Below are 25,777 nucleotides of genomic sequence, written 5' to 3'. Positions count from 1 at the left end.
CCCAGTAGGTGTAGGAACGCAATGCAGCATGAACTTCTTATGGTGAGCAGTTCTGTTAGTGTTGAATTTCAGAGGTCGAGTTTCCAGGGCCAGGAGTAGAGGCCTTGCTGCTTTCAAACGGGACAACACTTAACAGATTGATGGTCACGTTTACCAATGTCGGGTTCATGGGCTTCTAGTGGTGGACCGGCAATTGGTGCAGGCCTGGAATGGAGTCATATAGGTGATTGGGCATCTGACACGTGTGAAGCAGATCTGGAAAGGAATGGGTGCCTAGGTGATGGAGTGACATCAGCGGTCAGGTTGCTCCAAGCTTACCCTAGGGTATACACTGGCATATCAGGGTAGGTGTTTCTTATTGGACTGGTCTGGACAGACTGATTCATACCAGTGATGTGCATGCATAACAGATTCCCGGAGAGTGCTGGTGGCTGGTGCAGGCTGGGGAATGGGGCCATACTAGCCATCTCGTGCAGCTGACCCGGTAGGTGCACAGGAGCAGTGCATGGGGGGAGTAAGGCAATGGAGTGGCATCATGGGCTAAGTCGTGCTGGACTAACCCTGGAGTACACTGTAGAGAGGGAGCCAAGTACCTCTACTGGAAGTCCCACCCCCGTTCTGCCTATATGTTGGCAACCGGAAATTGCAAAATGCCCAATACCAGTGAGGGTACCTATAGCTTGAAGTCCTTGAAACAAGTTATCCATTAAGAAAACCCTATATGTATCCGCGAAGAAATGACGGTCTTCTGAAGGAAGTTCCGGAAGAAGTGTGAAAATGAATGAAAGAAAAGACTGGTGATGTCACATGAAGCAGAAGTGATGCACCCAAAAGAGATGGCAATGAAGAAAGAATATAGACCTTATAGAATCTGCTGACAAAGTAGCGAAGTAAGCAACATTTCGGGAGCGAAATGAAGATTGCACATGCAGAAGCACTGAAGAAAATGCAAGCCATTTTACAAATGTACAGATGCAGTAACACAAGTAGACGAAGTATCATAATGCTGGCTACGTAGTGAATAGATTGCAGGAGAAGCGCCAATGTGTATATATATATATATATATATATATATATATATATATATATATATATATATATATATATATATATATACATATATATATATATATATATCACGGCCATGGTAGTGGCCGTGTAGTTATGGTTAAGTTGCTGTTTCCATGGGAAGAGCACTTTTTTGGGTGGTTCATAACTTTGCTCCCCCTGGACGAATCCTCACCAAACTTTGCAGAAAAAGTATATGGGCCACTCTGATTTTTTTGCAAAGTTTGGTGATGTTTGGTCCAGGGGGGGAAAAGTTATATGGGGGCCCCAAAACGTCTTTTTCTCCCATAGACTGAATGGGGGAAAACTTGGCGCACGCCTACAGCCCAAACCGCTGGACGGATTTTAACCAAATTTGCGGCAGGAGCTTGGTCCCGAAAGCGTGCTTTTGTAAATTTCATGACAATCCGTCCAGTAGTTTTCTTTGAAATGACCAAAAGTAGGTCTCAAAAAATGTGTGATAGCTATGTCCGCTCCGCAGTCACACTTCCCTGTTCGCTCCGCGGACAAGATACCGATTGGCTAAGGTGCTGGCGTCATGACTGCGGGCACGCAACGTCTCTGCCGATTGGCTGCAGTGAGACGTGTTCTGCGTCAGATTGTTTGGATGAGCCCGACATCTTGGATTCGCCGACAGCGCAGCGGCGACCAACGGCAACATGCTATTTCGAAACCTATTTTGCTGTGTTTTAGTGCTTGGGGTGGTTCACACAGTAAGAGATGGGTGAAAAACTGTATTGTTCAGGCGGTAGGTGTTAATGATGTATTCTCTATGCACGCCTTTTTTGGAATGTTTGTGCATACAGAAAATGAGGGTTTCAATAGGGGTAGTATTTCAGTCTGTGCTGCGCACAGGCACCTTGAAACTGTTCTAAGGACACGTGTGGTGTTAGCGAACATTGAAATTGAGTACATGAAGTTATTACAATATTTTTCCCTATAGGTGTGCTATTGATTAGTACGCCGCCATGGGTGTGACATGCTGCGGTGGTTGTGGCCAGGGCCTAGAGTCTTGGATGCATGGCCGTAGGCCGTAGACCACCAGAGCATGTCACACCCATGGATACACCTATAGTATTGATTATCGATTAGATGGTTGTGGGGAGTGTGTACAGTCTTGGGTGCATGGACGAAGGCCATGCTCCCAAAACCAACTTTATAAGTAGTGAAATTAGAAGTCTCAATGGTTGCGATATGCTTTGCTGGTTCTGGCCAGGACCCAGAGTCTTGGGTGCATGGCCAAAGGCCATGCACCCAAGACTGAAGTGATAAGCAGTGAGGTTATAAGTGAACATGGGCGTGGTGTGGTGCGGTGGTTGTGTGCACGTTCTAGTGTCTTGGCTGCATCGCTGCAGACCATGCACTCAAAACTAAACTTAGACGTAGTCAAATTAGAAGCACCATGGTTTGGATGTGCAGCAATGGTTGTGGGTAGGACCTATAATCTAGGTTGCTTTGCCGTAGGGTGTAGGTGGTAGGTTATACATCAAAGATTCTAGGCCCAGCCTACAGCCACTGCACCATATTACTGCCATAGATTAGCCGTGTAGATTTGCATATGTATGAAATGACTGTAATTATACTTACTATTTAATTTGTGCAGAATCCATATATGTTTTACATGACTGTAGTACTTGGCGGAACTAGCCTTTTTTAATTTCTGTGATAAAAGAAAAAAGCATGTTAGTGTTTGCATTTTATGAAGACTTATTCCATTGTATAATAGACAGTTTAGCTTTTTTTTTACCCTCATATTTAGTTTACAAACCAGTGTACTGTGCATTTTGCTCAGTTTCTGTGTTTGTTTTGCAAATCCTTGGGTCTGGGGGAAAAAATCCTTGTCGGATTAAACATTTTTTTATTTGCTATGCTACAAACTATTTCTTTGCTTTCTTTGAGTGTTTCCTTGTTCTTTCTGATTAATGTGATGTTTGTTGGTATGTTTAACATCACTTAGATACCTGTTGGTGTATTCTAACTGTGCATTTGTTGTTATGGTTCTGTGGTATTCATTTATCTGTGTCGTTGTTATACACTCTTGAGCAGTTAGATACCTGTTGGCGTATTCTAACTGTATGTAGTCTTTCACTTCATTTTTTGGTAATGTTGAAGTACACATTAGTCATTAAATTTTGGCTTTAAGAATATTAAATACGCATTTGTAAGATTAGCTGGCAATCTCTGCTTTAGAGTAATGGTGCTATCATTACATTCCACGCATCCACATTCCTTTTTAATGTATGCAGTGTAGTGACCTGCATTGGTTGTAGCTCCTGTATGGTAGATTATACCTACGGTTGTAAAGGTATTCTTTCCAAGTGACACTTGACCGTGTGTGAATCCAGTCAGCCTGCAGTTGTTTTTCGTATCATCTGCATTATAACCTAGCAGCATAAGTATTATGTACTTACTATGAGTTTGTATCAGTAAGGTGGAGCGATTGAATTGCACATAGTACATAATCTGCCACAGTTTGCATTCTGTACAAGTTGCTGAAATGGAATGGATTCACAATTAGGTATGGATACATACACAAATCGCTCATTTGGGATTTGTTCCTGTGTGACATTGCCACAGAGAGTGTTTCCACATGTATGAAATCTGGAAGATTTCATTTATAGGTATGCTTTTGTTTTCCAGTACTTGTAGTAAGTGCCTTAGAAATTCTTGTGGATCTTCTTGTGTGTTTATAGTGAATCTCACCATTCCAGCACAGTAGTCCAATTTTTTTCTTATTCTGTGAACACTGTACGTGTTGTCAGGATTGTTTGTTGCGTTTCTATGAAGGACTAACATTTGCAAACACAATTGGTCTGTACTGTGTAAGTAAATATTTTTAACAATTGGTGGCAATTGAAATAGAATATTCATTGCTACATTTGCATAGCAACTTACACCAGTTTCATTTGAAAATTTGAATGGACCAGCTAGTTCCGTATCTGAGTGCTTTTATCAGAGTTTCTCTTCCTTCTTTGAAGAAGTATCTGGTTTACTTTCCCTAATATGTTCTTCTTTGCATGTGGTAATTGATGAACCTTTACTTTCTTTTGTTTTCTTTGAAGGATTTGCTGTCAGATTCTGTTGCATTTCTGATTGAATTAGTTTTCTTTTACCACTTTTTACTTTTTCTGGAAGAGGATATTGTTTCAGATGGGGGTGTACAGTGAACGCAGTCTATTGTGTTCTAAAATGCAAGGAATATCAGCGTTCACTTTACTTGCATCAAAGTTGATTAGAAATAGACTGTCAAGTGTACGTAAGTGTGATAGTGCAACGTAGCTCATGCCTTCTTTAAAGACTGTGTTTCCTATATCTATCAATGCTTTGTCTAGGGTAAGACCTTGGGATTTATGAATGGTGACTGCATATGCAAGACTTAGAGAAAATTGTTCCCTATGTACATACATGTCTTTGAACAGAAGGAATCGAGCAGTTGAGCACATTATCCTTTTCACTTCTGAAAATTTGTCAAAGCGAATATTGACAAACTGAATGTTGTTGTCACGTGGGTATGATTGAAAACCAACAACTGTACCCAGTGCCCCATTAACTAGCCCTTGCTCCACGTCAAGGTTACGTTTAAGCATTACTCTACAATTTAAGGATAATTTTAATATTTTTTCCACCTAGCTGTGTTTGATATAGAATTTTCTAAACTACTTAGTCTTGTTGTGGCTTGCTCACACATGGGTAGTGTCATACCATGTACGTCTAGTTGGTCTGTGGCTCAAATTTCAATTATTCGTTGCATTTCTTTATTTAACATTGTTTCATTGAATTTGACACAGCTTGCAAGAGTTGGCATTAAGGCCATACAATTGACATTTTTGTCCGCTAATTGTTCCATAACATCAGTAGCACATGCATTATCGCCATAAAGTGCATGAATGTGCCGGTTTTTCAATATTGCTTGTGCTTCCTGAGATAGTACACCAACTCTAATACTTTTTAGGATGTTGGCATAAGTGAGATCTGCAGATTGCCGCATGTTTTGTTTTCATTCTCTGTATTTGAAATGTTGCCAAAGGTTGACATTTCCTATGCTGCCAACATTTTTACGGCAGAGTTTATGTCCTACGGTTTTAAAAATAGGTTCACCTTTCACTTGTGTCAATTGTAGAAGATCTCCGAAAATGACAATGTGTTTCCCTGCAAAGCGTTCTTCGTAGTTGGTTTTAAGTACTTCTTGCAATCTGAGGTGAATCAAAGCCAACATTAGGCTGGAGACCATGCTCACTTCATGTATTAGTAGCATTTTCATTTGCTTTAATACTCTGCGTAGTTCCATTGCAGCTTCTGCAGAAAGTTTGTAATAGTCTAATTTGTTTTGGTGTTCTACTGGAAGAAGTAGTAATCGGCGTAAAGTGACACCACCTATGTTGTAGGCAGCTAAACCTGTGTGGGCAGTTACAACAGCTGACAGTTTGTTGTTTATCATTTGCTGAAGGAACTTGCTGATGATTTTGATTAAGAATGTTTTTCCTGACCCAGCTTCACCACTGACGTACAGCAGTATTGGTTTGTAATTTTGGCAGGTACATTCTTTATTTTCGTGTTGTACACCATGTGCAATTTATTTTGTTGCGTCTTCAAAAATGGTGCGCTGATCTTTAAGTTTTGCTTGTTGTACAGTTAAGTCTTCTATATGTTCTTGATAGTGACACATGGTGTTTTCCACTTCTGTCATAGCTAATTCTGCCTCATTTACTATTAGTGGCTGTCTGAGTGGTTCTTGACTTCCTGTTACAGAAGGTTGACTACTGTCGGAAGAGTCCTTATCTAGTTGGGCCTGAAGTTCTTCTTCATGTTGCCGTTCATTGGGCAACATTGTTTTGTACTGCGTAAAGTTCACATCGGTGATAGCGCTTTCATTTGCTTTGAAAGCATCTTCATAGCAGTCATAGTTACCTAGTATCTGTTCCTCTTTTCTTCATGGCTTAAAAAGTTGTAGTAGAGACATGTAATATAGTTCTTTCAGTTGAGGAGTTTTTAATGACAATTTAACATGATTAATTAAGCTTTGTTTGGTAAGTTTCACTAAGCTGCCTCCACAATCTGTGACTCTATATCTGCCTTTACTTTTGTATGCAACGTTTTGAGGTATGTGGTATAGACACATGCTTTCCAAAGTGCTACTCCTGTTCGGATAGTATGCGTCCAGTAAATTGTTTTTTAAAATGTCTTGGCTGTTGGGATCATTTCTGGCAATTGTTTCTATGTCCTCATATGATTTCAGAACTCTTTTTCTAGATTTAGCAGGACCAAGACTTAGACATACTATGTTGTCTGATTTTCCGTACAAAGCAGTACCGGTTAAACAATCTGCCGCTTCATAGGCACCATATTCTCTATGAGAGAGCATTTTTGTGCCCAGGCTGTACAATTTCTGAGATAGTGTTTTGTCTGATGATAAGTCATCCCAGAGGTCTTGAAGCTCTGTTTTTTCTGCTTTTGTTAAGTAGGCTGTTACATATCGTGCCACAGCAGTGGAATTGTCTGCAATGTACTGCACATCTATATTTGCATTCCATAAGAGGGCAATGATTGCATTGTAATCATTGATATATTTAGATTCTTCGGTTCTTTTTATATAATACGTGCTCTTAGGTGATTTACTTTTCACTTCACCTGTTTCTGTAACTGGTCTAGGAAAACCAAACAGCTTTGGTGTCGTATTTCCCTTTGTTTTTGTATTTGCCCCGACAATATTTGCCACATTTTTTGTCTTTGAAATTGTAAAATCTGTCCGTGCAGGTCACTATGTGTCCGTTGTGAAGTTGTGAAGGGATTTCACAAGTGACATATTTTTGGATGAACTGCAAAACAGTGGCATCAGTGCCGTGACCAAATTTAGGTGCACCGTTGATCCATCAAAGCATGTGAATATGTGGTGCTCCTCTCGCTTGGTATTCTTTTCCCCAAAAGAAGTGCTGCACTTCTCCGAGGGGAGGAACAGTTTTATTGCAAATAAAATGTAGCGTAGCAATGAAACGATGATGGAAATATCTTGACACATTAACTGGATCTAGAGAGCAAAGTTCTCCAGGTGTTAATAAATGTATATTGGTTTTGTTGTTTGGTATGCCTAGGAACTCATGTAAATCTTCCCATGCATATTCTGCACAACTTAGTGTAACAAACCAAGTCGGTGTTCCAAGGTTTCTGATCATACAACGTACGTCTCCATGCCGTCGGAATCAGTATTCTTTTGTACCACGCATGTTTGTAAACAAATTTGTTATACTTGATTGTAAACCCTCATCTTTTTCTTGTACTTTTTGTATTAATTGCGTAGCTGACATATTTTGAAAGTGGGTTCCAGATTTCAAAATGTGTGCAACTCTGTAACATATGGTTGCTAGTTCACTTTCAAAGAGTAGGTGGAATATGTATTCCACATTTTGTCTAAACCTGGGATCTTGCAAATACATTCGTAATGAGCGGTATTTTGATGCTGTAATCTGAGTGGGTCTATCATTGTATCTTCCACCTTTGCCAGTAGGAAATAGCAGTCGAAAAGCACGTGCTCCTATACGTTTTTCCCATATGCTCATTGGTGAACATTTGGTTTGTCGCATTTGGTAAGTTTCTAATGCATCATCTATGCTTTCATTGGAATGCAATGGATGAATTGTGTACTGGTCCAAAAGAGTGGATACTGCAGCAGGATCCAGAAGTTTGAATTGTCCAGTTTCTGATAACTCTTCAATTATTTCAGTTGTTTCCCTTAAGCTTTCTTCAATATTTATTTCCTTGTAGTAATCGTTATTGTCTTTTAGATATTGCAAGGCTTGTCTACATTTATGTTAGTCCACCAGTTGTTGCCAAATTCTTTTTTCTTTTGTTGGTACACCATTTACCAAGACAATTAAAGAATGCTCTATTGAACGTTGCACTCCTAGAGTGTGTACATTTTCTGTTAGATCTAATCTAAATAAACTACTTTGCAACAAATGCCTTTCACCAATTCAGATGGAGGTAATTTTGCTGCTTTTGGATGAAGGCGTATAATTGCTTGAAATGGGTGAACTGTTTGAATTATGATGCTCTCATACAAATTGAGTTGTTGCAGGGTTTTTGGTAGTGGGAACAATTCCAAATTATTTGTGATAGCACGTGAAGGAGTTTGGTTGTTGTCTAGTTTTTTAGTGCAGTAACTACAACATATTAGGGGTTCACTTATTTGATATTTGTTTTCGGCTAAAAGGTAGAGAGCTAATTAATACCATTTGGAATCTTCATTGTCTTCTATTTTGTATGCTATGTCTATATTTTTTGTGTTCCTTTTGTAAAACGTTCTGTGGCAACACACACATACATGGTTTGGTATTTCAGCCGATGCACTTTTGAATTTTAGTATTTCTTTTTTGTATGTTTGTAATAGAAGGTTGCTATGTGCAGAAATGTTGGTAGTCTGTTCTAAAACTATTGCATTGTGTAAGTGGCTTTCACTTCCAAAATATTTTCTCTGAATACGGTCAATTTCTTCTTGTAGATATTTGGGTGTACCATGCAGAAGAGTGGTATTTAAATTGGCTAATTCTGAAGCTGGACTTTTAGCATAGTATATTCTATACACTAGATTTCTTACATTTGAATGATGTATTGATATCCTTTTGATATCATGGAAGGTGCTTTTGCAAATAGGTCCAGAAATACAGGCTAATGAATGTCCTTGTAATCCTGTGTATTTGCGCACTGGACAGATATCCATATTTTGCGGCACTTTCATTTTAATTTTGTCTTTACCTTTCACATACGGATTGAGGAACTGACGTAAAGATTTGAAAGATTTGTTAGGAATGGCACACATTGACGTGCACAGCCATTTGTAGACTGGACGGTCTTCTGGTTCAGTCTAATTGAGAGGTGATTCTGAGTTTTCAGGGGATACTTTTCTAAGCAGTGTTTCTTGTTCCATGATGCTATTATTGATTTTTTCATACTACTTACTATAGGTTCTTGTTACTATATCAGGATTAATAGGAGCATTGTTAGCAGTACTGGTAGCCGATTTTTTGTGAAGAGCTTTGTGTTTCGTGCCACATTTTGTTGGAGGAGGTAAAGTTTCGGTAGTTGAAGTTTCCTTTTGTTTTGCTAAATGACTGTATTAGCTGTTTTGTTCCAACGTTCTCTAGAAACTCTGCTACAGATGGATGGTTAGGTTGGACACTTTTTTTTTTATTTGCTCTACTTCTGCGTTCCTTTCTACGGACTTGCTTTTTGGTAGGCATTTTTTGGGGTCTGTTAAAAAAAGAAGGCATGGTTTGGTCTGCTGTACAATGTATGTGTGCTGTGTGCATGCATGCATGAGATTGATGGGCAAGGTCTTTGTAGTGGTGTGTGAATGTGCATTGGCCTCTTACAACGATTTGGGAAGGCCATTTTTCTGTTTGCATACTACTACAATGTGCTTCAGATGAGAGTAGAAAGTGGGCTAGTGGTGAGGAGAAGCATTAATAGTAAACGTACTGGCATAAAATTGAAACAGCTATTTGTTTTCTAGTACAAACATTGTAAGGGTTCTGTATGTTATTTGAGTTCCAAACATATGGGAATTTGCGAGTCATTCTGCCTGTTACCTTTTGTTTAATAAATGGGGATTTGTGGGTAGAATGGTTCAGAAATCACTGTTTGCTTTGGTGCGCAAATTAAATACATAACCCACACAGTCTGCTTGAGGAAAAGTTAGAATATAAAGGTCATACTGTACTTACTTTATTTTGCAGAATGACCAGGTTTCTTCGGATATGTTGTTTGCAGTGAAGATGCTGTTGATTTTCAGGAGAGTAGTCTTGACTGCAATTGTAAAAAGAAGAAGTAACTTTGTGTGTTTAAAGCAGTGATGTTACTGTACACGTTAATTTTGAATTTTTCGTTCGAGTATACTCCTTTGATATTTCAACACAGTGCATGTGTGCATTGCACTTCACTATGTGCTGCCTTTCTATGTTACTTGCAGTATGTCAGTTGCACGTGCTTCAGAAATGAGTACAATTTATAAGTTACGAAAATGCCTTGTTTCTTTTAAGCTGTGTTATCTATAGCAGAGAGTTTTATAAGCGATAGGTCATTATAGTAAATGGGAAAAATGTCTGTTCTTTCATATTATAAGTCCGATTTCGAAAAATCGGGAGACTCTCGAAGGGAGATGTCACCACAGCAATCGGGAGCGTTTACTTTTTCTCATACGATCGCATTGGAAGTAGCATTTATGCAGGGGGTACACAGTAAAAAATTGTGCCATTTTCTAATGGAAAATCGAGTTTCGCACTAAATTGGGAGAGTTGCAATGTATGTATAGGTTATGCGGAAGACAGCAAGAAGTAGTGCGGTTTGTCAATGAAAAATCGGACATCTTGTACTTAAAGGGGGAGCGTTGGTATGTATTGGTTATGCATTAATTTGTGTAAATGAAATCATAAGGGTTGCACATGTTCTCTGATCAAAATATGCATACCTGTAGTTTATACGCATGCATGCGCGCATGCATGGAGATGTATGTAGAAATCCGTGACACTTCCACAGTAGTTTTTGAAGTAGGTGCTTTGCAATGATATGCGACTTGCATTCAGAGTGATCAATAGTACATTTGAAGTGTGCTTGTCCGTGGGTAGGTCATGTCACATATAGGTTTCTACAGCAAATCCAGCATGTAAAGGCGACTGTGGGCATCAGCCAATCAGATGTTCACATTGTTCTTTTGTGTCGAAAGAATATACTGAAGTATACTGAAAATGGCAGAGGCGCAGAGGGTCAGGGTTTTGGTCCTTGGAGATATTTTTTTCCATGGTTTACAGCACTATGCCGAAAGTAGGCATGTGGCACATCATTTTGATGTGAGAGGAGTGGAGGTTGTGTGGAGCGCTGAGACTGATCGCAATGTTGCGGCAATTCTCCAAGTTTGCACCGATGACCACTCCTCATGTGGTACTTTTGCACTACGGTGCTTGCCATTTGGGCTACGTGAGTTCACGTACTTTGTTGAAAGATTTGTAACAGTTGGTTCAAGCAGTCATGAACATCTTTCCAACTGCAAATATTTTTCTGGGTTACTCCCTAGAGGAAAATGGGACAACAGTTCTGTTTACTTTCCTGATCAAATTATTGGCCGGTGTAATATCAATCGCGGCATGTTTGCTTTTATGTTACGTGCTGGTATGTTTTTCTGCAGCCACGAGAACATTGTTCCCAGTAATGCGGCTTATTTTGAAGCAGATGGTGTTGCGTTATCTTCTTTGGGAAATGCCATGTTCTTTTGGAATGTGAGGCTTGCTTTGGAGAAGGTTCTGTAATGGTTGTAGGAGTAAAGTAAGAACACATTTAAAAAAAAATAACATGTGTCTGTAAGGCATCTGCCCAAAAAAAAAAAAAAACAGCTCTTTCCAGAGCCGACCTTAAAGGGGAAAAGGGGAATAATATTTAAATGTACAGTCGTCACGCTCTGATCCTGTACGTGTCCGCGAACATGGCGGTAGTTTTCAGGCGGCGCCTATTACCAACGGGGGTTCTGGGGTGGAGACGCATTCAAATGAGAATGTGCGAAGGTAGGGATTGGTCAGTAAAGGTCAGTGGATGTGTTCTGTACGGGGAAATGTAGTGAGAACGTCTTTTCCCTGACAGGAGACCAGACAGCCATGGCTCTGTGCGCTCGCAAACAGATTATCTGGATTTTGGGAGACTCATGGATACAATGGTTGAAGGTGCATGCAGAAAGTTGCGGTCTTTCTGCAGATCTTGGATTTCCTCATGTGGAAGTGCACTGGCATGGCGTGCGTGGAATGAGGTGGCTGGACTTGGTACCTCTCTGCGCTACTTTACAGACAGAGCGTCATCCTGATATACTTATCATTCATTGCAGAGGGAACAGTTTAGGCCATGTCTCTGGAATTTCTTTGCAATTTGCAATGAAGGAAGGACTTGCAAAAGTCATGGACATGTTTCCAAATTGCCAAATAGTTTTTTCCCTTATTGGACAAAGACGAAAGTGGTTGCGTTCTTCTGCATTTGGTCCACAAATGGAGAAAGCGAGGCACAATGTGAATAAGGCTGTTTGTGCCTTTCTAAGAGATGTTGGCATGTCCTCATTTCACAATGAAAACATTTTGTTTCACAGCTCTTTCATTTTTCGCAGAAATGGAGTCCATCTCACATATGCTGGCAATCAGATTTTTCTTCACAATGTACAACATGCATTGGAACTTTTTTTGGAATCAGAGTCACCTATTTGGCAATCCGTTTTTTCCAACCTACAGTTTTTGAAGCACACACACCACCACCAAAAGGCTCTTTTCAGAGGCACAACTTACTCCCAGCGAAAAGTCCATTGGTTTTGCTTTGCTTGCACCCTACATTTTTGTGTGTCCTACGACTGTCCGCAGACTTTTACAAAAATGTGCGGGGTCCTACGACGGTCACTTGATAGTTCTATTGTTAAACTGAGAAAGGCGGCTCTGAAAAGAGCATTTTTTGTAGTTTTTGTAATTTTCCAGTTTACTACTTTTATGGACACGACACACTGGGAGAGGAGGGCAAAGGAGGGTAAGGAAGGGACACCAACCACAGGGATAAGAAAGGCCAGGCGGAGAGAGAAAGATATAGGGTGGGCTTTACTTAGGTAGGGAGCAGTTCTTCTGGTGCTCAGTCACCATAGCCTCAAAAGCACTTCGAAGACTCTCCCTCCTGCAGAGTACTGCGTCACAGTACACACACAATATTGTGACCTTTGAAAGTTAAGGGTCAATAGCATCGCAAATGGCTTGTGAGGCAGCTGGAGGGATGCGCTCCCCCACAGGAGTGTCTCTTGTGGTAAGAGGATCGGACACGGAGGATGCTGTGGAGGAACTCAATCTACTACGTTCTTCACATTGCACCACCTTGCGAATGTCCACACTGTGGAACGAAGTTAGGTGTTGCTTCTTGGTTGTCGTACCAAAGCTGTACGCACCAGGTCTCCCGCGACTCAGCACCAACTGGCACTGGTTGCACCTGACCAGGTTTGCACGTGCTTTCGGTACGTTCCCAAAAACGGAAAACAACCGCCACACCCACGACTCCCGGCGAGTGTTGGTAGTGCAGAGTTCCTCCACCTCATTCTCTTCTTCTGCTTCCTCGATCTCTACATCCTCACCCGTATATCCCTCTGCAGGCCCTTGGGCTGGTGGTGGCGGTGGAGGGTTTGGGGGTGGTGCTGAGGCTAATGAAGCAACAGTAGCCATGGATGCCATAAGGATTAGTTGCCTAATGGTCGCTACAGCAGTAAAGGCAGCACAACTCTAACTGCTATAGCCAGAAGCACAATGAAGATGAGCTCGGGGGTGTGGCCATTTATAGGGGTCGATGGGTGCGGCTCATGACCATATTGATCACTCAAAAGCGCTGCAAATATTGTAAACGACATGTTCACAGGTAGAGCTATTGTATGGGACATGTCAAATGGTGATTTTATACTGAAAAATAATTTTTCCATGTGTGTATAAGTTATTTTGCAATGTTTCGGAGGCAGACAAAGTGCACAAATTAGTCCACACGCTCAGCGTGGGTGCGGTCACATGATGACGTCCTGAACACATCCACGAGGGAAAAGCATGCCCGCTGGACCGCAAATGTAGACTAACAAACATGCGCATGCGCGCCAGTGTTCTACGGACAGTGTTCGGGTCCTTATGGGTGTACTGCGCATGTACGCACCTGATCTGATGACTGTACGGACATGTCCAGTGTCCTTAGGACACCTCCATTTTGTTTGACAACGAACACGCCGGCCACTGCGCCTGTTCTACGGACGGTTCCATCTTGGCTGCGGACGATACGGACAGGTATAGTGTCCTTAGGACACTCCCATTTTGCTCATTTACATACATCCCGGACAACTGGTGTGTTATAGGAACATGTTTCATCTCGTTTGTGAGCGATACGGAGAGGTATAATGTCCTTAGCACGCCCCATTCTGTTCATTTACGCAGAACTTGCACAGATGGTGCATTGTAAGATCAGTTCCATCTTGGCTGGCATTGGTACGGGTAGGTGTATTGCCGTTAGAACACTCATATTCTATTGCTTACGACTAGCTCGAACAGGCGTGCTATTCGTGAGCATTTTAAGTCTTTTTAAAAAACCTTTTTTTACTCAAAACCTTCCTCTATAACAAATATACAAAAACCTTCTAAAAACACACACACTTTAATCAAGAGAAATACAGGGGGATGCAGATACTGACACGAATATAGGGGAATTAGGGTTCAACACGGGCTGATTGTGAGGAGATGATTTGTGTGGGGAAGAAGGGATGGATGTTTCATCAAAACGTCTATTTTCTTCTTAAAGGTTTGGGGACGGTTCATTAGGGAATGGAGAAGGGGGACAGGTACAGGTGGGACAGTGATAACCAGTGCTTAATTTGTAAAAAAATAAGTGCCAGGGCCCACAAAATCTTGGCCAACTTAATGCCGGCCACGGTGGGCACCGCCCGTGGTGCGGGCCACCGGGCCGGCTCAGTGGTAGAATCGGCCCACCACCAGCCCATCACACTGCTGCTGCTCCATGTCACATGTATGGCACTGCAGCAACTGCTGGCACGGGCTAGTAGTGGGATGGATGGGGAAGGAGCACACATGGGTTGAGGAAGTAAATATACGTTAAGCCTACAGTACAGTATGTCACCCAGTAGAGTCCAAACTAAACGTCCCACATCATTAGCATGTCATCTGGTCTCCACCAGACTCCATCCACTATGCTTTGGAATTCATGTCAGGAATCATTTATTTTTCACATGCACATGACGCAATTATCTGCACCCGTCTGTGATAGAAGTGAACACTTGCCCGGCTCCTGGGCCTTGCCCTGCCCTCTTATGTGCCCACACATTGACTGCTTATGGCCATGCTAATGCCTTGGCCATTCCCACCCAGTTCCTGCTTCTCCCCGCCCCACACACCTCCTCGATGCAACTATTTGAGCTCACTTTAATTAAGCCTTACCATCAAACTTTACACCCAAAGGACCTGCCAGTGCTTTTTCAAAGTAGTCTTCTGAGAGGTAATGACTTAACTGGAGTTGTAAAGCCGCTATTGGTATAATAAAAATGTCTTACCAGGTCTTCCTTCAGCCACTCAATTTATAAGTACTGTGCGGGTCCTTCACTTAAGTCCTGTTAAAACAGGTATTGGCAAAGCCAACAGTTTTGGCTTGTGGATAAGTATTGGGCATTTGCCAGGCACTGCTATTAGATTCCCTGTACTCGAGTCACACCATTTTGCACATGATCCCATGAATGGCCAGTTAATACCACTACAGATGTGCCTGGCAAGTGCCTTTCTCATGCCTACACAAAGGCCCAAACTGTTGTCATTGCCAATGCTTGTTTAACTTTACTTTCTGGGTCACTTAGTCTTCTTTATAACCTACTTGCAAAAATGCCCTGTGTCACTTGTGATATGTTCATTCAGTGTTTTTTCAGTGCATTCTGGGATTTGCAGTTTTGCAACTAAGCATCCCTGCGTGCAATATGCAGCAATGCAGGAGAATAAAGAATAGGTAGTGAATCACTCAATCCGCAATTTCGTAGAAGAAAGGAACACTTAATGGCTCCACACCAGAAAGGAGACACGAGATGCTTGGAAAAGAGCATTTACCAATTATTCTAGAAACGTGAGAGTCGTGTCACTGACATCGGGACACGGGCAGGTGCTTTGCTGAGTGCAATGTATCTCGTGAGTGGGATTTCTTGTGAGCAATAGGCAGTGGACAAACAGGTGGCAATCCAGTCCATATGATGCAGGAGGATCGTAGTCCGACAGGTAGCGGAGAAAATCAGGCAACAAAGGCAGTCCATATGCGGAACAGAGGGTTCGGTACCTATCCACTCATTAAAATATGTGTCTGCTGGGCGAGCTTCACCTTGCCTGTTGTCAAAACCTGGTGGCTGAATTGTGTGACAAGCAGCACAGCATTATATTTCGAGATATTTTAGCAAGCATTCATGAAATCACCACCGAACTGGTGTAGGCATGTGAACAATGGTTGAAGTGAACACAAACGGTCAGGAGCAGTGTTCCACTACTTTTTTGGTAATATTCTATCACTGCATGTGAACCTACTTTTCAAATTGCCAGGAGCCCACTCAATAGTGTTCCTTCCTTAGATATGTGCGTTACCTCTTCTCGTCAGCTGTATGTGAATGGAGTATAGGCTTAAAAAGCTACAGTTTTAAGACATATGAACTGTAAAGACAGCACAAGAAGCTCATTACTATCATTGATCAACGAATTTAAAGTGGATTGCTTGTACCCAGCATGTGAGGAGAGATTCCTTCTAAGTATTAGCACACATTTGTACATTCTTTACTTACATAATAGCCACCCTCGCTCATGAGGTAATGTTGTCATGAGTGCTGGAAGGGTACTCCTGCATAATGTGAACGAGCCATTTGCAGAGCCCGTGAAGTTCTCCCAACAATACACACAGGCCACCTGCACATTGATTGTCATTTTTTGGTTACACAATATTATTTCATGCCCTCTCGGTGGGACAATGTGCACATGTGTGCAGACCAAAGCGCCTACAACATTGGGGAAGGATGATATTGCATAGAAACAACGGTGGCAATTCAGATATCTTCTCACCCTCCGGGAACTTTATATGGACACTCATGTGCTGCAACAGGTCCTTAGTGACCTGCTCGAGAATCTAGCAAAATGACGACTGGGACACTCCTGCTACCATGGCCTCTCGTCTCTCAGAATTACATTTCTTCCAAGAAATGTCACAAGCACGCAGTTGCATTTAATTAAAAGGGGCTTACCTCCTAGCAGGGAAAGCCAATTTAAGATGTGCTTGGCCAGTCGGGCTGAGGTGCTGCGGTGACACAGTTAGGATCCCAGTTCCCACAGAGGAGATCCCGGCTGGGCCAGACTGCATGGCACTGGCAGGCCCCTTCCTGAAGCAGTGCCCAGCCCCAGCGTCACATCGCCGTAGTCGCCCATGAAGCTGCAGCGCTGGAAGAAAGCTGGTATACAGAAGCAGTGCCACTGCGCCTGAGGCAGCCAGCCAGGGAGGGGGCATTGGGCACACAAATACCGACGTGCAAAGGTAATTTATACCCGCATTTCCGGCCGATCTACTGCATTCAGCAATCAAACAAGATTTGGTCCACAGAGCTCAGTGCACTAGACCATGTCAGATTCAAGTACCTCTCCAGTCCTAGCACCATGCATTAAACAGAAAACCCCCGCCGTGACCACCTCCACCGTGACCACCACCCCTCAGTGCGGTGTCCCACTCCGACCACACCTGCTATCACTTGACTAAAAGGCCCGCAGGAATCCCAGAAGAGTTACACCCCATGACGTCACACATTGACATGTTCTGGGATCCCATCTCTTGGAATGTACCCTTAAGCCACGCCCTGGCCCTATGACATGACACTACTATACATTTTGAGGCAATCCTAAATGCCCTTGAAGCACCTTACGTGCCTGGGGACGTACCATGCTCTGCACGTCAGACATTCAGGGACACTCCCAATCCTTGGCATTGGAAAGATGGCATAGCATACCATACCCTGGGGATCGTTAACATCACATAGTTGCGAGGGTGTATGTACCCACTTCGGAGTGCAAAAGGGAACCCCAAAAAGTCTCAGTCAAAGCCGGGGCCAGCCGCCAGTGTGCTCCATGCTACCCGCCGCGGATGCCTCTAGACTGCCTTCACTTTTAAAAGACACAATAGGTCAAGCAGGCAACGGCAGTCCGTAACTCATTGCAGGGGGTTCGGTACACAAACAGCCTCGCCCTGTGAAACACAGTGGGCTCCGATTACGCACACAGAAGCTGAACTTTGCTTCATTCCGCCATGCCCTCTCCAGGCCTTCGCCACCCAAACCTCCCGCACCCACAATTGGTTGTTTTTAGAGATGGCGGCAGGCTGCCTCCTGCCTGGCGCCATGCAGGCGGAGGCGGATGGCTGGCTTACTGACAACACAGGATAATGGATTGCATTATCAAAGAAAGTTAACACTTTAAGTGTTAAACTTTCTTTGATGAATGCCTCCATCCCTGTGCACTGCTCACAGAGAGCCATGATGAGTTCCGGTGCCGACAAAACTGTGGCGGTGTTTGCCACCGGCAAACACCACCACAAATTAAGCACTGGTGATAACGTATTTTTCCTCTCACAAATTCCTCCACAAATTGCCTTAAACTGTTAAAATTGTCATTTAGTGTGTCCATTTTCAGTTCTATCCTTTTCAGCCTGTCTTACTCTGTGTCATTTGTTGGCCTTTCTTCTTTTTTTTCCTGGTCTGTTAAAAATAAATATATATATGTTAAATGCCCATAAAATACTGACCATTATTTTGCTTATGCAGAGCACTGTGCAGCATTACTATCGCTATCTTTGGACATTTCCCCATGTTGAAAATTCTCCTCCAGCCACACCAAAGTACTGCACATTTCTTTATCAAAAGAACAGAAAGAAATTATTTTTTCTGCCCCTCTTACCAAAAAAGGTACACACACATAAGAAAAATCAAGTTCACTTACTCTTTTGTTTTAATTTGTCTTCGTTGTAGTGCGTGCGTGTACTGTCGGTCCTGGCTGCAGAGTTTCTGTGAGGTAATTACGTTGGAGTCATACTTTCTTTTTTTTATGGTATAATCCATTTCATTCTACATGGTCATTAAATGCATGGTTTTTGTTTCAGACGTTTAGGTTTCCCTATTTATTTACTAGTACTTATAATGGGCCTCATTACACGTAGTGCGGTAAGGGTTTACCGGTACCGGTAAGGGCACCGGTACTGGTAAACCCTTACTGCCTTACTACGAGGTCCCTTTGCGGGTTGGTAATTTAATGCCTGCTGTTTAGCAGGCGTTAAAAACCAACCCGCAAAGGGACCAGGGTGCTAATTACGGTACCGCAATTTGCGGCACCGTAATTAGCACCTTCCCCATTCCCATAGAGCCCTATGGGGCAAAAATGGGAATGGGGAAGGGCAATGGGGGAAGGGGGAATTACCGCCCCGCCAACCTTGGAATAGGGCGGTAATTCCCCTTTCCTCCAAGGCGGGCTGGTATTTTACCGGCATGGACCAAGGTCCACCGCCTACCGTGTAATGAGGCCCAATGTCTTTATGTGTCCTTTTTCGAAGTTGAGCATTTTTTGTGTAACACAATAGTAGAATTCCAGATACCCCCTGACTGTTTGGGTAGTGTTTACCTTGTCCACGCCCGTCCGCAGACAGGCACTCAGTCCGTGGCTTTCCAATATCGATAGCGGGGGGGTTCTATATGGTCTATGTTATATGTCTATAAAGTAATCAAATTATACTACATATCTCCCAAGATCACATGATGATAGTGTATATTCAACAAAAAAACGTTATTAACGCGATGTTATGATTAGGTTCCCCTTCAGAAAACCTGTGAAATTCAGTAAAAAAAAGTTTGTTAAAGGGACATTATGGTTAAGTTGCCCTACCAAAAACCTGTGCACTTCACTAAAAAAAACTTTTCAAACGTGCCATTATGGTTCAAAGTAAAACCGAAAAACCCCTGAAATTCGCCAGTTATGGTAGGCTAGGCGACCATAACTGCCCACACCATTGTGCTCTGCTAACACTAACACCCAGGACATGAAAGATGGCATCACAAATATCATTAATGACATCACTGATGACATCACATGTGTAGCCCCTTTGTTTTTGTTCACTGCCATATCTAAGCTAGGTGGGTGTATTTACTGACAGTCAGAAAGTACATTTTCAAAAGGTATTACATTTATAGACATTGCTATTCTCACATGTTCGTACAATACTTTCCTTACAATTTAATTGCATCTTATGATGTACATATATAGAGGAAGAAGCAGGTCTGAAACACAGCAATCATTTTTGTGCGTGAATACAATCATGTAGATTATACACAGTTGGCAATGATACTGCGTCTTGTATGCTTACTTTACTCTCCATATATAAGCCCCAAATTTGTATGCATTGCAGTCTATTTATGTTTTGTGTGTTTTGGTAGAAATATGTGGTAAGTGATACATTATTACCGACTTAGTACATGTTTCACAGACCAGAAAAGTGTGATACAGAAATATTCACCTTTTTATTATACAACTTTGAAAATAACAAACATAGCACCTCTGTGGTGTATGCTGCAGCCAATACGTACATTTCTGTATGAGTAGGTTCCTGTACTAGAAATAACACTGCAATGGAATTTTCTTTACAACACTACATTGCGTGATGAGGTATGTACTTTATTACACATGTCCCCATAATCCCTGATACTTTATTGCTAAAATTACATTCACAACCCCTCGTTTGCAAAGTAAATGCACATGTGATGTCATCAGTGATGTCATTAATGACATTTGTGATGTCATCTTTCATGTCCTGGGTGTTAGTGTTAGCAAAGCACAGTGGTGCAGGCATTTATGGTCGCTTAGCCTACCATAAGTGGCGAATTTCAGAGGTTTCTTGGTTTTACTTTGAACCATAATGGCACGTTTGAAAAGTTTTTTTAGTGAAGTGCACAGGTTTTTGGTAGGGCAACTTAACCATATATATATATATATATATATATATATATATATATATATATATATATATATATATATATATATAAGAATATATAAAATCTGGATGTTCCACGATGCATTTTAGCAAACTTAGACCCCGTGAATGAAAGGGCTGGAAGTGTGGCACAGCAGAATAGTATAGCTGACAGCGAAGAAAGATTCAAGAAGGCTTGAATGGCCCAGTGTCAAGAGTCGGGGCTGCTCAGAGCCTGGTTATCTACTCAAGAAGATAAATGAACGTGAGAAGCAAGCTGAGCTCCTGTTTGAGGTGTAATGGAAAACCACTAGAATTGCCAAGATGTCTTCATTTAATAGCATTAAATAGAACAAAGGAGTTGAGAAACATGGTCTACAGTCACATGGTCAGATGAAAATAGACTTTGAGGTGAGCTACACCGAGACCAGAAGATAAGGCCATGCCTTCACTCCTTTTTATTCTCAGGCACAGTGAGCCTCTGGAAGGCTGAGTACAAACAGATTTAATTGAATGGCAGACCGCAAGAGTGATGATGGATGTTGGGCTAATTGGGTGGGACGGCATGACCAGGCCGACCCCCCAGCAACTGGGATACCAGCTTGCGTGCTGCTATCGAGTGGAATATTAGAGAAGGGTACAAGCATGGCAAACAATTGTAGAGGACCACGTAACAAAGAGCCCTACAGTTTGAGAAGCCAATAGCATGTTGTGTATTAAGTTTCCCACCTGATCTTAGAGACCCAATCACGATCCCCACCCAAATAGAAAGTATACTTAGATGTTCCCTTTAAACCCATCAGATCCCATAGAAAGTAGCATGATGTTACGTATGATGAATTTTTAGTATAAAACAATGTTTTTTATGATATGCTTTTGAGAACTCGTAGAGCGAGCTGTGCGGCGTCCGTTGTTGTCCATTGTACTCCCCGTTTTAAAGACTTGTTATTAAAACAGCCTTGATTTTGCCAATTTCCTGAGTCGGTCTGATTATTGGTTTATGATTAAAAGCTGCATCCCCATCCTTCTCAGATACTGTTACCTCGTTTTAAAGGACCCCCAATGGGTTCAACACCCCGATGAGTGGGAACAGGGCTGTTTTGGTGTTTGGTTGGGCACACAGGTGGTTGATGTGCGCCAGTGAGGTCGCCATACAGTTTGGTACGGTGGGCTCCTGGGGCATGCCGGTGGTTGGTGCGGGCTGGGAAGGTAGCCAGACCAGCGTTCCTTGGCAACTGACCCTAGGAGCGCAACATGTTGGGAAGTTGGGACTGGGCGACATGAGTAGCATCATGGGTTATGTAGTGTAGGATCCCCCCACAGAAGGGGTTTGCTGGTGCCGTTTGGAGATTTCTATGGCACAACAGTGTTTGGTATGTTCCAGGGAGGTTGTCATGAGGGTTCTGATCAATTGAGTTTCTAGTGGCATACCAGTGATTGGGGCGAGCAGGAGATCTGGACACTCTGGCAGCTGACTTGGTAGGTGTGTGAGAGCGGTCCATGAGCGGGTGGGGAACGGGCGATCGAGAGGCATTGTGACCCAAGTCATGCAGGACCCCTTTAACCCCCAGAGTACACCTGATTGAGCGGGTACAGGGTGTTTGGTCAGCCACATCAGGGGTTGGTGTGGGCCAGTGAGTTCATCATAAGGCTTTGAGCGGTGGGCTCCTGGGTGGGTAGAGGTGGTTGGTGCGGTCTGGGAAGGTGTAAATGCCAGTGCTGTTTTGCAACTGACCCAGTAGGTGTGCTAGAGCACACTTTTGGGGGAGGGAGGGCTGGGCAATATGAGTACCATCAGGATAATTTCCCTAGTTACAGAAGAGAGAACTCAAACTGTTGTATCTGAGCATTGCATTCTTAACATAAAAGGCAAATATTTGTGAAGTTCTTTAATGGCGCTTCATACGATTCCTCAGTAAGGCTCTTGTTTATTTTTGTCTAGGCTGTGGTGAGGAAGGGTGCGTAAACCTATAGGCTGTATTATGTGCCCTGTCATTTCACTTCCTATGTTAGTGTTACCAGCAGGGTTCTTATAAGGTTTTACTTCCTACTTGGAATCAAATGATTTTTCAGGGAGGAAAAAAGTAATTATATGCACCAATAGGAATACTTTATGCTTGTTAAAAGATGTTTGTTATTCTTGAGATCAAGCATTAATATTATTAAAGTTCCTTCCTATGCCACTGCTCCACTGGTAACTGATTCAGAAATATCAATGGCGCATTGTGTGTAGAAGCAGAGGGATTTTGTATATATTCATTGATCTCATAGTTGTTGGTTACATGTTTCTATATTAGGGAGTACACATGGGTGGTGTGTATGCCTCTTAGCTGTAAGGCTGGTTTTGAGTAAGTGTTGTCACAGCTCTGTTCACAGGACAATGTAATGTGGATATTAAGTAGAGGCATGGGAATTCTGATCATCACATTGTTGGTGCAGTTATTCTCAGGTCATCCTTACACACACATTAAGAGGCATGTTCTCCTGGCCTTGAATTACTTCATTAAAGTGGCAGCTCTCTTTATAATTGCATATGTTTTGTAGCCTTTATCTTTGGAAAAAGTGCTGTAAGAAGCACATTTTTCAATGATTTGGAACGAATTGCAGTGGTTGGGAAAAGGGAAGTCAAAACTATTTGGGCCTCATTAGTCAGTTGCATACTTAGAATCTTATTTTTTAGAGGGAACATGAGTAATTGTGAGGTGGAGTATTTGGGAACTGTGATGAGGAAGATTGAGGTGAGAGTAATGGTGGTCTGTGATGAGGAAGTGTGAGGTGAAAGTAATGGGGACTGTGAAGTGGAAGAGTGTGGAGGGTGTTGTGGGAGACTGATAAGGACAAGTCAGGTAGGAGTAGTGGAGAATTGTGATGAAGAAGAGAGTGCAGGTAATGGGGGTCTGTGAGGAGGAAGAGTAAGGTGAGAGTAGTGAGGGATTGTGTTGAGGAAAAGTGAGGTGGGAAGTGGGGGACTGTGATGTAGAAGAGTGTGGTGGGGTAGTTGGGGACTGTGACTAGGATGAGTGGAGTGGGAGAAAGTGGGGCTGTGATGAAGAAGAGTGAGCAGGTGGGAACAATGGGGGACTATGATGAGGAAGAGTGAGGTGGGGATAGTGGTGGACTGTGCTGAGGAAGAGTGAAGTGGGAGAAATGCAGGACTGTGATGAGGAAGAGTCAGTTGGGAGTAATGGGGAACTGTGACAAGAAAGACTGATGGTGGTGGGGAGGGATGTGACCAGGCAGAGTAAGGTGGAGTAGTGGCGGACTGTGATGAGGACGAGTGATGTGGGGTTTGTGAGGGACTTTGATGAGAAAGAGTGATGTGGGGGTAGGCAGGGACTGTGACAAGGAAGCATCAGGTGGGGTTAGTGGGAGACTGATGAAGAAGAGTGATGTGGGAGTAGTGGGGTACTGTGATGAGAAATAGTGATGTGGGTTCATGGGACCTTTGACAAGAAAGAGTGAGGTGTAGGGACTGTGAGGAGAAAGAGTGAGGTGGGAGTAGTAGGGGTTTATTATGAGGGAAAGTGATGTGTTTAGTTGGGTACTGTGACAATGACGGAGGTGTGGGCAGTGGTAGAGTGTGATGAGCAATGGTGAGGTGGGGTTAGTGGGAGCTGGTGACAAAGAAAAGTGAATTGGTGGTAGTAGGCAACTGTGATGAGGAAGAGTGAGGTGGGAGTAATTGTGGACTGTGGCTAGGAAGTGTGAGTTGGGAATAGTGAGGGATTTGATGAGGAGGTGGGGAAGCTGATGAGGAAGAGTATGGTTGGCGTAGTAGGAGACTGTCATGAGGAAGAGTGAGGTGTGGGTAGCGGGGGACTTTTTCAAGGAAAAGTGAGATGGGGCTGTGGAGGACTGTCATGAGAATATCTGAGGTAGGGTAGTGGGGCTCTTGGATGAGGAAGAATGAGAAGGAGTTTGTGGGGAACTGATGAGGAAGAGTATGGTGTGCATAGTGGGAAATTGTCACGAGGAAGAGTGAATTATTGGTAGTTGGGGACTGTTGAATAAAATAGAGATTGTGGTAGTGGTAGAGTAACTTGGAAGAGTGACTTGGGATAGTCGGGGAGTGTGAAGAGGAAGAATGATATGGAGATTGTGGAGAACTGTGATGAGGAAGAGTGAGATGTAAATAGTGGAGGATTGTGACAGGGAAGAGTGAGGTGGGGTAGTGTGGGACTTGAATGAGAAAGAGTTATGTGGGGATAGCAATGGACTGTAAGGAGGATGAGGGAAATGGGGGAAGATTATCATTTGGTACTGGGGCAAGGAAAAATGATGTGAAGTTTAAGGTAAAATCACTATTGGGTACTGGGATGAGGAAAAGGAACGTGGGGGTACAGGTAAGATTACCATTGGGTACAGGGACAAGGAAGAGGCATGTAGAGAAAAAGGTAAGATTAATATTAGGTACTGGGATGAGGAAAAAGGATGTTGTACTAAAGATACAGTTACCATTGGGTATTGGAACAAAGAAGAGGGACATGGGGGTAAAGATAAGATTACTATTGGGTACTGGGATGACGAAGTGGAATGTGTGGGTAAAGGTATGATTACTATTGGGTTCTGGGAAAAGGGATGTAGGTAAGAATACTATTGAGTACTGGGATGGGTAAGAGGGATGTAGTGGTTACGGTCAGATTACTAATTCGGTATCTTGATGAGGAAGAGTGATGTAGGGGCTAAGGTAGGATTGCTAATTAGGTACTGTGATAAAGAAGAGGGATTTTTGGAATGTAGTAATTTTACTTTATGATGCATGGTGAAGATCTAGATCTTCAATGTTAAATCACTTGACAAGCGTATCCAATCCAAACAAAGTCTAATGTAAACATACATCAGCACCACTCACTCTTCAGTTATGCACTTTATTACATTTAATTAAGCGTATTAAAGCTTTTTAAAGAAATTCAAGTCTGCCAAACACTAATAGCCCTCTAATACCCCCTCTAAAACATTTTAGGTTAATTTAAGAAGTAATCCCTATAATTTATTTATATTAAAAATATAGATTGCTTCCTAAATTAACTTAAAATACTATACGTCCCCTAACTAGCAATCTCTTTTATATCTAAATCTCAATATATTACAGTTTAAGTATTTACTCTTTCCTTTTGCCACTCGAGATTCAGATTTCGATTTCAGCAAAAAC

General features: G+C 42.5%; 1 long non-coding RNA gene across 3 annotated transcripts in view; it reads left to right on the top strand.

Annotated features, from left to right (window-relative positions):
* Positions 1–25,777, top strand: part of LOC138504724 (uncharacterized) — a 198,180-nt gene that overhangs the window by 119,651 nt on the left and 52,752 nt on the right. The gene's annotated exons all lie outside the window — the stretch shown is intronic.

Source organism: Ambystoma mexicanum, chromosome 11 (assembly GCF_040938575.1).
Source record: "Ambystoma mexicanum isolate Mex_15411 chromosome 11, UKY_AmexF1_1, whole genome shotgun sequence".
In the NCBI taxonomy this organism is placed as follows: domain Eukaryota; kingdom Metazoa; phylum Chordata; class Amphibia; order Caudata; family Ambystomatidae; genus Ambystoma; species Ambystoma mexicanum.
This window is presented reverse-complemented; position numbering and strand designations above follow the sequence as displayed.